Source organism: Ursus americanus, chromosome 31 (assembly GCF_024610735.1).
Source record: "Ursus americanus isolate L20-20 chromosome 31, mUrsAme1.1.p, whole genome shotgun sequence".
In the NCBI taxonomy this organism is placed as follows: domain Eukaryota; kingdom Metazoa; phylum Chordata; class Mammalia; order Carnivora; family Ursidae; genus Ursus; species Ursus americanus.
Genome location: NC_142157.1, coordinates 12,198,563 through 12,210,387, shown reverse-complemented (window position 1 = coordinate 12,210,387; position 11,825 = coordinate 12,198,563). Strand labels below are relative to the sequence as shown.

The 11,825-nt window shown below is 42.1% G+C and overlaps 1 long non-coding RNA gene across 3 annotated transcripts in view; it reads left to right on the top strand.

Moving 5' to 3' along the window:
* LOC148107370 (uncharacterized) overlaps window positions 1-11,825 on the top strand; it is a 59,063-nt gene that overhangs the window by 33,725 nt on the left and 13,513 nt on the right. The window lies entirely within an intron of this gene.

The following is an 11,825-nucleotide window of genomic DNA, read 5'->3' as shown; positions in this document are numbered from 1 at the left end:
TGGGCTGGCCCTCACTTTGACCAACAGAATATGGTGATTGTGAGGCCATGTGACTTCCAGGTACAGGCCTTTAGAAGCCTTGCAGCTTCTGTTTTGCCCTCTTGACAACCAGCCACCAAGTAAAGGAGGCTTGAGTGGGACCAGGAGAAGCAACGTGGTGGAGGAGGAAGGACCCACTCCGGCTGATAGCTGTCCTGGAGACCCAGAAGTAACAGTGGGTCATCTTGGATGGCTGAGAGTATCCGGGAGCACTTCGTGCCTGAGCGCTACTCAAATTCTTGATCCTTGTAATCGTGAGCCAATAAAATGGGGGTGGTTTTAAGCCACCGATTTGTGGAGTACTCTATTACACGATATTATCTAAGTGAAATAGTTTGGGGATATATATGACTTTTTACTGTGAGAAATGAAAAGAAAAACATTCTCTAATATAGGATATTAATAACCTGGGTGTTGCATGCTTGAGTTCCTGGTGTGTGGGGTTCATCTGAAAAATTAAAGTTATTTTTATGATTAAAAGAGTAATACATGCTTGGGGTGCCTGGCTGGCTCAGTTAGTAGAACATGCAACTCTTTTTTTTTTTTTTTTTTTAAAGATTTTTATTTATTTATTTGACAGAGAGAGAGACAGCTAGCGAGAGAGGGAACACAAGCGGGGGGAGTGGGAGAGGAAGAAGCAGGCTCCCAGCAGAGGAGCCTGATGTGGGGCTCGATCCCAGAACGCCGGGATCACGCCCTGAGCCGAAGGCAGGCGCTTAACCGCTGTGCCACCCAGGCGCCCCAGAACATGCAACTCTTGATCTCACGGCTGTGAGTTCAAGCCCCACACTGGGTGTAGCGCTTACTTTAAAAAAAAAATAAAAAAGTTATATATGGTTATTGGAGAAAATTTAGAAAAAGAAAATTCTAAAGCACAGAATTTAAATTTGTAAATCTGCCATCTAGACTAAAGGATCATTGTTAGTTCCAGCCTTTTCTTTACAAACATAGTCTTTGTAAAATTATATGTAGTTTCATACTCTGCTTTATTTTGTAATATTAGACTATCATTAAATATATTTCAAAAACATAATTTTTAATGACCACAGCAGCTTATTTAAGTGGACTACAAAAAATTCACATAATTCAAATTCGATACATGGTCTTCGTTTTCTATTTTTAGGTTTGCTAGCTAGAGAATTTTTTTAAAAGCAAACTTTTTAAAAACAGTTTTGTTGAGCTATAATTCACATGCCATACAAATGTATGATGTAAAAACCACTTAAAGTACACAATACGGTGTTTGTTTTTTTACTATTTTCACAGGCTCCTATAACTATTATCACAATCTAATTTTAGAACATTTCATCCCCTCTAAAAGAAACCAAACCTCTTCTCCTTTCCAACCCCTACCCCCAGCCCAGGGCAACCACAGATCTACTTCCTGCCTCTGTAAATTTATATGTGACTGGCCTTTTTCACTTAGCATGATGTTTTCAAGGTTCATCTATGTTGTAGCATGTGGCAGTACTTCGTTCCTTTTTATTGTTGAATAATATTCTATTGTGTGGATAGACCACACTGTCTTTGTCCATTCATCAATTGGTATAGATACTTGGGTTGTTTCCACTTTTTGATTCTTATGAATAATGCTCTGCGTGGACCTATGTTTTCATTTTTCTTGGGTCTATACGTGGGAGTGAAGTTCTTGGGTCACATGGTAACTCTATGTCTAACTTTCCAAGAAATTGCCAGACATTTTCCCAAAGCAGTTGTATCACTTTGTCTTATCACCGTGGATGTTTGAGGTGTCTGATTTCACTCTGTTCTTGCTAATGTCTGGTTGATATACAGCTCTCCGGGTGGTGTGCCCTGGTATCTCATTGTGCTGTTTGAGTCTCCTTTCCCTCACGGCTAATAATGTTGAGCATCTTTTCAAATGTGCCTATCGGCCACATCTTTTTTGAAGAAATCGCTATTCGAATGTATTTTGCCCATTTTTAATTAGGTTATTTGTCTTTAGTATTGAGTTATAAGAATTCTTCCAGATACAAGACCCTTACGAGAGACGTAATTTGCAAATCTCCTCCCCCGTTTTGTGCGTCTCTTTCCCTTCTTGACAGCAGTGTTTGCAGCGTTAACATTTTCGTTTTGACGTAGTCTGCTAGTTGCTCTTTTTTGTTGTTGTTGCTTCTTCCTCTGGTGTCATATGTAAGAAACGATTGCCTAAACCAAGGTCACAAAGCTTTTAGAGAATTTTTAAATGTTATTTTACCCTATAGCTAGTACTGCTAGGTTTTTTGTTTGTTTTAAAGTGCAGACCCTTCTGGGATGATATGTATAGAGCACAATCTTTTTAATAGCTGCAGAATATTCTATGGTATAACTATACCTTAACGTATTCAGCCATTATCCACTGATGGGCATAAGGTCTTATTTCCAGTTTTTCGAGGTTTGCCACAAACAAGACTGCAGAAGTCCTGTACGTTTCTTATTTTGTTCTGGTGCCTTTGTTCCTGCAGAATACATTATCTAGGATGGAATGGGACGCTTCCTTCAGAGTCTAAGTGGCTAGGATTTGTTCTGTATTAGACCGTGAATACTCTAGTCAGCGGATTAGGAAAAAAGATTATGAGTCTACGGTAAGAGGGCTTTTCGTCGTCGTGAATTCATTTCAGAGAGCAGGGTTGCCCTCATGATTATTTGCTCTTTTAAAAACTTGTTTTCCTTATCTTCTTTAAGGTGGGAGAAGACTGTTTCCCATACGGCAACAGAGGGGCAAATACAGAAAGGTTTGGACATAGCCACTAATAAAAGTATGCCAGCGCGCCCTGCCTTCCATTTGGATATACTGTTTATGGGGTTTTGCCATGTACCACCGAAACGGAATTTAGGAACCATATAGGGGTGCGCCCCCTCCAGGGTATGTTGGTGTGTAAACGGATGGGATCCCTCTGGGGAGCCTGTGCTGGCTCTCTGCTCAGATCGCATAACCAATATTTAATTTCTTGCGTATTGTTGAAAAGGGGATGGGCAGGGGCTAAAACTCATGCACCTGATATTTTTCAGGCAATTGTGACAGAATAAGAATATTTAAAAAATAAAAGTCTAGCAATTAAAAGTGAATATCCTTTTTATATGCTTTATTTATATTGGTCCAAAAGGAGCAAGAAACATATTATAGGAGCTTTAACTGATATGCTGACCCCTAACGTAATTAAACGGTCAGCTTTTCACTTAGAAGAACCAGAGTGGCAGGGAACGGTTTAGCATTTTTAGATTCTTTCTCTTTAGAGCCCCAGAGGCCTGTCCTATTGACTCTTCATTAGAATACACTTGGCTTCTTTTTAACAAACCTTCAAATTGTTGCCCTCATTTCGACTTGGATAGGGGACTACTTTAGTGTCTTGGTGGCTGATGAAGATGCTAAGTTATATCTTAGTTTTATTTAAAAAAATATATCCGATGGTTTTAGGCACTGTTATTGCTTGGTAGGAGTTAAACCAAGCCAAGAACATGTAGGAAACTGACAGCTAGAGGTGCTTTTGAGGGCTTTTGTTTTTCTTTTAACTTGTTATTAATGGAAACTTTAAAATATTTCAGAAGTAGAGAGAATAGTGTACCGAACCCCCGTGAACCTATGACTCCTCTTCCAGCATTTATCATCTCAGAGCCAATTCTGTCTCACTGTTCTGCATGGCCCGTATGGCCACCACCTGCCACCTGTGGCTGCTCCGAACTGAGGTGTGAAATGCACCCTCCCAGCCTGTTTTGGGAAGTTCTGTTCTCCCTCCAGGGAGCTCTTCAGAGAGCTGACCCTCACATGGAAACAACCCCCCCCCCCACCCCGCCCCAGTCCTTTTCTCTGTAAGCTCCTTGTTTGTTTCCTTTATAACACCTTTACAACTCGTCCTTATTGAATTGTTTGACTTGCCTGGGAAGTTTCGGTCTGACTCCCTGCAGCAACCTAACCTGCAGGAGGAGCAGGGCTGTGGGGGGAATGGGTGACTCCTCAGTGAGCACACACACCGTGGCAGGAATGCTCAACCCAGGCCGACCCAACCCTTCTTCCACAAAACATGTATATCGTAATCACCTTTACCATCTTGATGTGATACTCAGAGATTATAGAAATTATCTATACGTGGAATTTAAAAAAATGAATATAATGCCCCAACGATAACATCGAAGAGAAATATAAGGAATTTGTAATAAAATAATGTGTTTTTGCTTTTTCCCCCCTTTTCTAGTATTAGCAGTGTGGTTTGTATCAAACTAACCCTCTGCCAGATACAGCCTTAAACTCTGGTTAATGTCTTTGTAAGACACGCAAACAGCAATAACAGTCCTGCACTGCTTGGTCCCTCAGTTCCTTTCAGGTCTCTGTAAAGAATTACCAGAGAGGCCTGTCCCTTACAGGAAACAGCTACCCCGTCATCCAGCACTTCCCACCCCTCTTAACTCAGCCTTTTCCCCCATAGCTCTTAGTAGCTCCATGAGGGCAAGGGATCCTTCTCTTGAATTTACCACTGTATCCTCAGTACCTAGAGCAGAGTCTGGAATGTAGTAGGTGTTAGGTAAATTTTTAGTGAACAGATGAACCCTTTTTTGCTGTCTCTTGCACTACGATTCTTCAGCAAGAAGGGCCTGTGAATGACTGGACTGTGAGCAACTGTCCAAAAAAGTCTCCCTCATCAGCCCATCATTGAGACCAGACATTCCCTCTAGTTAGTCTCTTACCCTTGTTCTGCCATATTGGGCGGTCACCTGTAGAGACACTGTGTACAAGATGAAGAGACTCACCACCTGTATCTTTCTCATATCACATTCAGATTTTTAGGGTACCCCTCTTGATCTGAGGCAGCTAGCAGAGAGGGGATCAGGTTGAAAGTTGAACTATAGATTCTGACTCAGGACAGACTAGGACTTGACGTCCTTTGAGTGGTCCCATTGCCTGTTGATAGCAAGGCATCAGTAATGGAAAGTTCTGTTGGTGTCAGTTCCTAAAAGAAGGGATGCAGTTTTTATTTGCTATTTAACACAACTTGGTAGAGGTTTATCAAGTAGAAGAAACTTTTGTGACAGGAAAGCACATGTGATCTGGGCCATAATCAGTGAGTCTATGCTGTCAGTGGAATAATACGTTTGAAAACTCCTCCACGTTGAACATTAAGAGGAGACCCAAAGAGGAGAGTAAGATGAAGAGGAGCGGAATTGCCAGCTGCCGTTATAGAGCATGGACATGGAGCGGTGGCTGTGAGGTGGTGACAGTGTGTTCATTTGCCTGTGAACGGTTCCCGGCAGATACTAACCAGCATCCCAAAGTATTGAAGTCATAAATCATCTACAGTAAATTCTGTTATTTTACCAAAGTGTAAATCAGTTTCCTTTTTTTTTCCAAGTCAGGAAATGTAACAGAAACAATGTTCCAGGATGATGACCAAGGTTTAATGAGGCTTGAACACTTTCTGGTCTTGTTTCTCTCCTCTGAACACTCTGGAGTAGACATGACAGCCCATTTGTGGACCTATAATTCCTGTGTCATGAGAAATGTGCTACAAAGATCATTTAAGGGAACCATCCTGCTTGTTCAGGAGATTCTTTTCCTTATAATGCCTAGTTTATTGGCCTTTCTTATTTACTGTTTTTTTCTTAACCGTGTTCTAAGAGTTAAAGCAAAGGTGTCAGGTAATGCTTTCTTGTAATGGCGGCTATGATAGAAGAATTCCATTTGCTTGCTTCTTTCTCCATTGTTGTGTTAATACAAATGTTGTTTTCCATATCCAATCTGTGTACCAATCAGCATTGTATGAATAATAAGCAATGTAAATGGTAAGAATGAAGGACCGGAAGGATGTCCCATACCAGGGATGAGCGCCCTGAGCTATGTTCCCTTAAGGCCATTAAGTAAGTTCTCTTTGATTTATGGTTACCTTGGCTACCTTGGAACTGCCCAGGAAAAAGTATAGTTGGAAATTTCTTAATAAAACAACACTGGTTAGTAGCCCGGTAGCCCAAATAAATGTTTTTAATGCAATAAGGAACCTATAATTATAAAATTCCATTTCCAGAACATATTTCCATCTCTGAGAGTAAAGAACTACACCTAGCTTGGGGACTGGCGTCAAGTGCACTCACACTAAATATTTGTTGAGTGCCTAACTGGGCGGTGGAAGGAACGAACTTTGAGCACGGAAAGCAAACAGTCTCTCCTCTTTTTGCTCCCAAGTCTCTTCCTGCCTCCTTCTCTCTGATGACAGTGGCACGATTCTCAGAGGTGTCTGAGAAGCATGGAAACAGTGGTTTGAAGGGAGAATTCACCAAAAGAAAATGATCTAAGATGAAAGGGATTGTTTGAAAATAGTATTGGAACAGATGTCAAGGCTAGTTAATGTTTTGTAAACACTTGCCACATGCAAGCCAGCGGCCAGGCTCTGCTAGTTGCCCTGAGTCTAAGAAATTAGAGAAAGTGAAAGTCTGTGTCCCTGTGGTTAAATGTTTCGTTGTCAGCATGCACGAGCTGGATGTGACAGCATATTAGATACAGGAAAAAACAGAAGAAAAGCAAAGGTTCCGTGTCTGACCAAGAGGGTGGGGTGAGGAAGCCCTTGCTTGTGCAGCACATTCCTGCAGAAAATAAGTTGGTCTTTCAGTTGGTGCAATGACTTTTAATTTGGCTGTAATATTCCTCTGGGAGGGCTCTATGAATTCAATAAAACAAAGCTAAAGAAAAATCTCTTCTGTTTGAGGGAATATATAATTAACCCGTAGAAATTAGTGCCATCTAGTATATTACTGAGGAAAAAGGATTAAATACCGGTATGAATAAAAATAGTGTCTGTTATTGTTCTCTCAGGGATAGAATTACAAGGACTGTCAATCATCCCGCGTAAGGGTCTAGTTTGTTATTGGCTGGGCTGGGAACAGTGCTTTCTATCTCCCTATTACATAATAGCCCACAGTTCGATGAAGAGTGGGATTTTTTTTTGCCCTTTTTCTCAGAAGGGTCGGCCGTGAGGTGCTACAGTAACAGAAAAGGCAGTTATGGTTGTTTGGGAATTGTGTTTGGTGTATGTTAAAATGCTGTTAGAATAATTTTTATACCTTTTAAAATTCCTCTCTGGATATTGCATGCCATTTTGTCTTGATACTGGAGGGCGTGGAGGCGAGCTAGGACACGTGCTTCTGCTCCGAGGTCTACCTTTGACTGCTGTGGTGGTTTTCATTAATTAAAAAACATTGATTGCATTTTCCTGCATGAAGTTCTGAACAAACAGAAAGGAATAAAACCCAGTTCCTGCCTTTAAAGGCCTCGGTGTAGCTGTATGTAAGCATACTGGTCATGTGTATGGACTATGTTCTGGCTTAAGGGAAGGAACCCAAACCATCCTTGGTGGGGCACAATGGGGAGTAGCCACCCTGGGGGTCCAGGGGCTCTTTGGGCCTTCAGGCCAGAGGTCTAAGTCCTAATACCGTAAGTCGTAGTACTCAGGTGTGTTCAGAAGAGTCACCGGTCCGCGAGGAGGCCGTGAACTGGGAGGCAGGTGATGGCGCCACAGGAATGGGCTCTCAGGATCTCCGTGTCTGCCCCTGAAAATGAGGCCGTGCCAACACCAGACTCCTAAAGAAGTCGCTCATTTTCTTGAAAAGAGGCTGTGCCAACACCGCAAGACTCTTAAGGAACGCGCTCATTTTCTCGAAAACTTTCACGTTGCTGCTGTAGGGGAAGAAAAACTGAACTGTGATTTTCCTTCACGCATCTTGGGTTCCTTGGCTAGCGCCCTCTAAATTAGACTGACAAAAGACAGATTAACAGGCGAAGAACAAACACAAGCTGATTAACATGCAGTTCCAGTTAACACTTCGAGCCCCCAGCACCAGACACGTGGGAGTGCCCAGTGATGAGTAACAAAGGAAATGTTAGAATTGGGGTCTATATACCTAATTTAGTAGAGGAGAGGGAGGGGGAGAGGGTACTTTTGGAAAAGTACATGACATTTTGGAAAGATCAGTAGGCCTTTAGGAGAATCAATGGGACATGTGATAGTCTGTGACAAAGTCTGTCTGAGTGTGGCACCCACTTCTCTCCAAGAGAGAAGGTCGGAGTTGTTCCCGGTGACAGGTTTATGACAATTGAGTTCTTTGGGGAGGCTTTGCTTTTAGGCAGAAATGGGATTTCAGGAACTCGGATGCTTTCAGCTCAGAAGAATGCTTACGCCAAAGTGGTCTATTTTGGGGGCGGGACATCCTGCTCTCTTTGCTGCTTCTTGGTCAATAACATATGAACCTGCCCGCCCACCTTCGTAGGGTGTTGAGGTCTGAGTACTTAGCGTCTGGAGTTTGACAGCATTTTGAGGGGGATGTTCTAATTCAAGGTTGGTATGACTCATGATTGAGTTATCAGACTCTTCCTTCTGTTTCTCTTTATCAGTTGGTCTTTATCTCTGTATCTGCCTTGTGCAGGCCTCTGTCTCTCTCTCTGCCCCTTCTTAATCTGTCCTTCTGAAATTCATCTCTGCATCCATCTCCTCTGGACAAGTGTTCATTTCCATTTCTCTGGCCCTTCCCCAGTTCCCACACACTTGGCCGGATTTGTCCCTGAACATCTCAGGTGCACCTGTGACAGGCATGCCTGGTATTTTCAGTCATTTGTGTTAGTGTGAAATATGCATATATAAGAAGCTGATGTTGGGACACCTGGGTGGCTCAGTTGGTTAAGCGTCTGCCTTTGGCTCAGTTCCTGGGATCGAGTCCCGCATCCAGCTCCTTGCTCAGCGGGGAGCCTGCTTCTCCCTCTGCCTCTCTCACTCTCTCTCTGACAAATAAATAAAATCTTAAAAAAAAAGAAAAGAAAGAAGCTGATGTGAACACATTTTAAGGTTAAACCACTATGGATGAGAATCTCTTCATTTTTCTAATCCCCTGGAAGCAGAGTGGAGGTGTGAACAGATTTACTGTGCAGATAGATTCACTACTCGATGGATTCACTACATTGGATTCTGTGGTTTCAGCCCCATCCCTCCCTTCAGATCGCTTGGGGCAGCCAGCAAGACCTTTGTCTCCCAGGGCTCTCGCTGAGGGATTATTCATGGTGTAATGAAATTCAAGGTGTTAGCTGGCTAGGTTCCTTTCTTCTTTTTGAATAATTACTATATATTGTTGACTGATCTTTATCCTTAAGAGAAAAAGCATGCCAAGGAGTCTTTCTGGAGGAAGAACCTTTGCTCTTAGTTGAGGTCCACCTTATATGATTGTTGTTGTTAGAGAGTATGTGTAAAACATAGCTGCCTCTTTCTTTTGGTAGATTTTGACGTCCAGTGAAACATGGTTGCCAAAATACTTTCATATATTAACATGTTACTAGTTATTTTTGATAATTTATTCTTCCCAGTGGGTGCTTGTCCAAACATTTTTATGTTTCTTAACCGTAATGGGTCTGCCTACTTCATGAAAAAGCAACAGCTTCTTTACATTTAGCTAGAAACATTCTTGGAGGCAAGTCCAAATGGCCAATTTGCGTGTGCCTGTAGAAGTGTAGATTCCAACTAAATCTGGAAGTTAAGGCAATTACAAGTAAGAACGGTGTCTTCTCCGTAACCTTTTTTCCAGCCTCAACTTAAAAGACATTTCCCCAAGGAGGCCTGCGCTGGCCCCTTGTTCTGGTTGCACCCGCGTCCTCCCGACCCCAACACCCTGGGGAACTATGTACATGGCCGTAAATACTCACCCAGCGTCCATGCTCCGTCTGGCGGGACCTCGGTGGTCCTGTTTCCTGCTTGTCTCCAGCTGCCCCCACGCTCAGGCTGCTGCCTTCCAGCCACGTGCCCTGATCATGTGGTCGTGAAATTAAAGAAGATGGCTTAGGTGAAAGGCCTTAGAACAGTGGCTGACCATAGAAGTCATCAGCCAAGAGCAGTCTTAGTAAAAGTTAATCAATGCATTGTCTCCATCCAGAGGAGACCAGTAGTTAAGGTTCATTGGATCTTTCTTCGCCCTTCTTTCTTTGCATTTTTATTTATTCATAGTTCTTCCTGCGAATTGTTTATTGCCAAGGGCATGAAATAAATAGTACTGAATTCGATATTTTGACAGTACTTTAGACGAATATATATCTTTTTAAAGACTTCATTTTAATTTTAAGTAATCTCTTTACCCATTGTGGGGCTACACCCAACATGGGGCTCAAACTCACAACCTCGAGATCAAGAGTTGCACGCTCTATCGACTGAGCCAGCCAAGTGCCCCCAGATGGATATATTTTTATTTTGTATATATATAAAAATACATATATGTATTCTATACAGATACATATGTGTATATACTTAAAATGTTTTCTCCACCTCTTCTCTAAGAAATTGCTGTGAACCCTGGTAGTCACCACTGGGTCTGGTGGGTACTCACTAATGCGAAGGGCAGTCCCGGAACTGTCACTGGTGGATGGCCAGCGTGGTGACCCCCGTCTGATGCTTCCCTCTCTGCTCTCTCTTCCCCCGAGTCCATTCATCTAAGGAACTTTGTGCTCACTGCAGCTATCGCTATACTTACAATCAAATAGCAGTTAGTTTCCACTGTCACACTTATTTTATTTTTTTATTTTTTTTATAATTTTTTTTTTTAAGATTTTATTTATTTGACAGAGATAGAGACAGCCAGCGAGAGAGGGAACACAAGCAGAGGGAGTGGGAGAGGAAGAAGCAGGCTCATAGCGAAAGAGCCTGATGTGGGGCTCGATCCCGGAACGCCAGGATCACGCCCTGAGCCAAAGGCAGGCGCTTAACCGCTGTGCCACCCAGGCGCCCCCACACTTATTTTAGAAGCAAAACAAATCAACTGCTTTGCCTTTTTTTTTTTTTTTTTTAATTAGAGGCTACGGGGCACCTGGGTGGCTCAGTCGTTAAGCGTCTACCTTTGGCTCAGGGCGTGATCCCACCGTTCTGGCGTTCTGGGATCGAGCCCCACATCAGGCTCCTCTGCTGGGAGCCTGCTGCTTCCTCTCCCGCTCCCCCTGTTTGTGTTCCCTCTCTCGCTGTCTCTCTCTGTCAAATAAATAAATAAAATCTTTTAAAATAAATAAATAAATAAATTAGAGGTTAGAATTCTGATACCATCCCTGGTGAGAATTTTTTATCTCTTTCCACCACAAGCCTTGCTCTGAACTCAAACAGAGATAATTTGGTAGCTAGAGTTGTCCTTCCTCCTCTCCGCTCTTTCTTTTCATGTCAGACAGGTGGGGTTTTATTAATTTATATATACATATCTTTCCTTTCCTCTTTTTTGATCTTCAACCTCTCCTGTTTTCCTTTTTATGTTTTCTCTTTGTATATCAAAAAATCTCCCCTTGTTATGGTTGAAAAACATATAGTTAACAGTTGTGACACTTATTAACTATCAAAAAATTTCGGGACTATAAGTTTTGAAGTAAAAGGAGGCTTAGATGCAGTGTCCTTATGCTCCAAAGCTCTTGAAACTCCATGGAAATGTTAAATGGTCTTTCTCTTTAGTTACACATGCCTTCCCTAAACAAATGTAAACTGATAGCTTTCTATGTAGTAACAGTGTATTATCACCTAGCAGCAAAAGAATGGGTTTTGAAACCAGGAGTGTTTTATTAAAAAGAAACATATTAAGCAGATAATAGAGTTAACAGGAGCCAGACGTGAAGATACATTCCCAAAGTTTGCTATTACATGATTTCGTGTGTTTCTTTGTATTAACAAAAATAGCCCAAACTATGTTTTGCCTCAAGCACCAGGTTTAAGAGAAGTAAATTTGTGGACTAGTTTAGAAAATCAACTTCTGTTTATAACATTGAATTTTAGGGAAGCTGCCTCATTTGTAAGCTAACA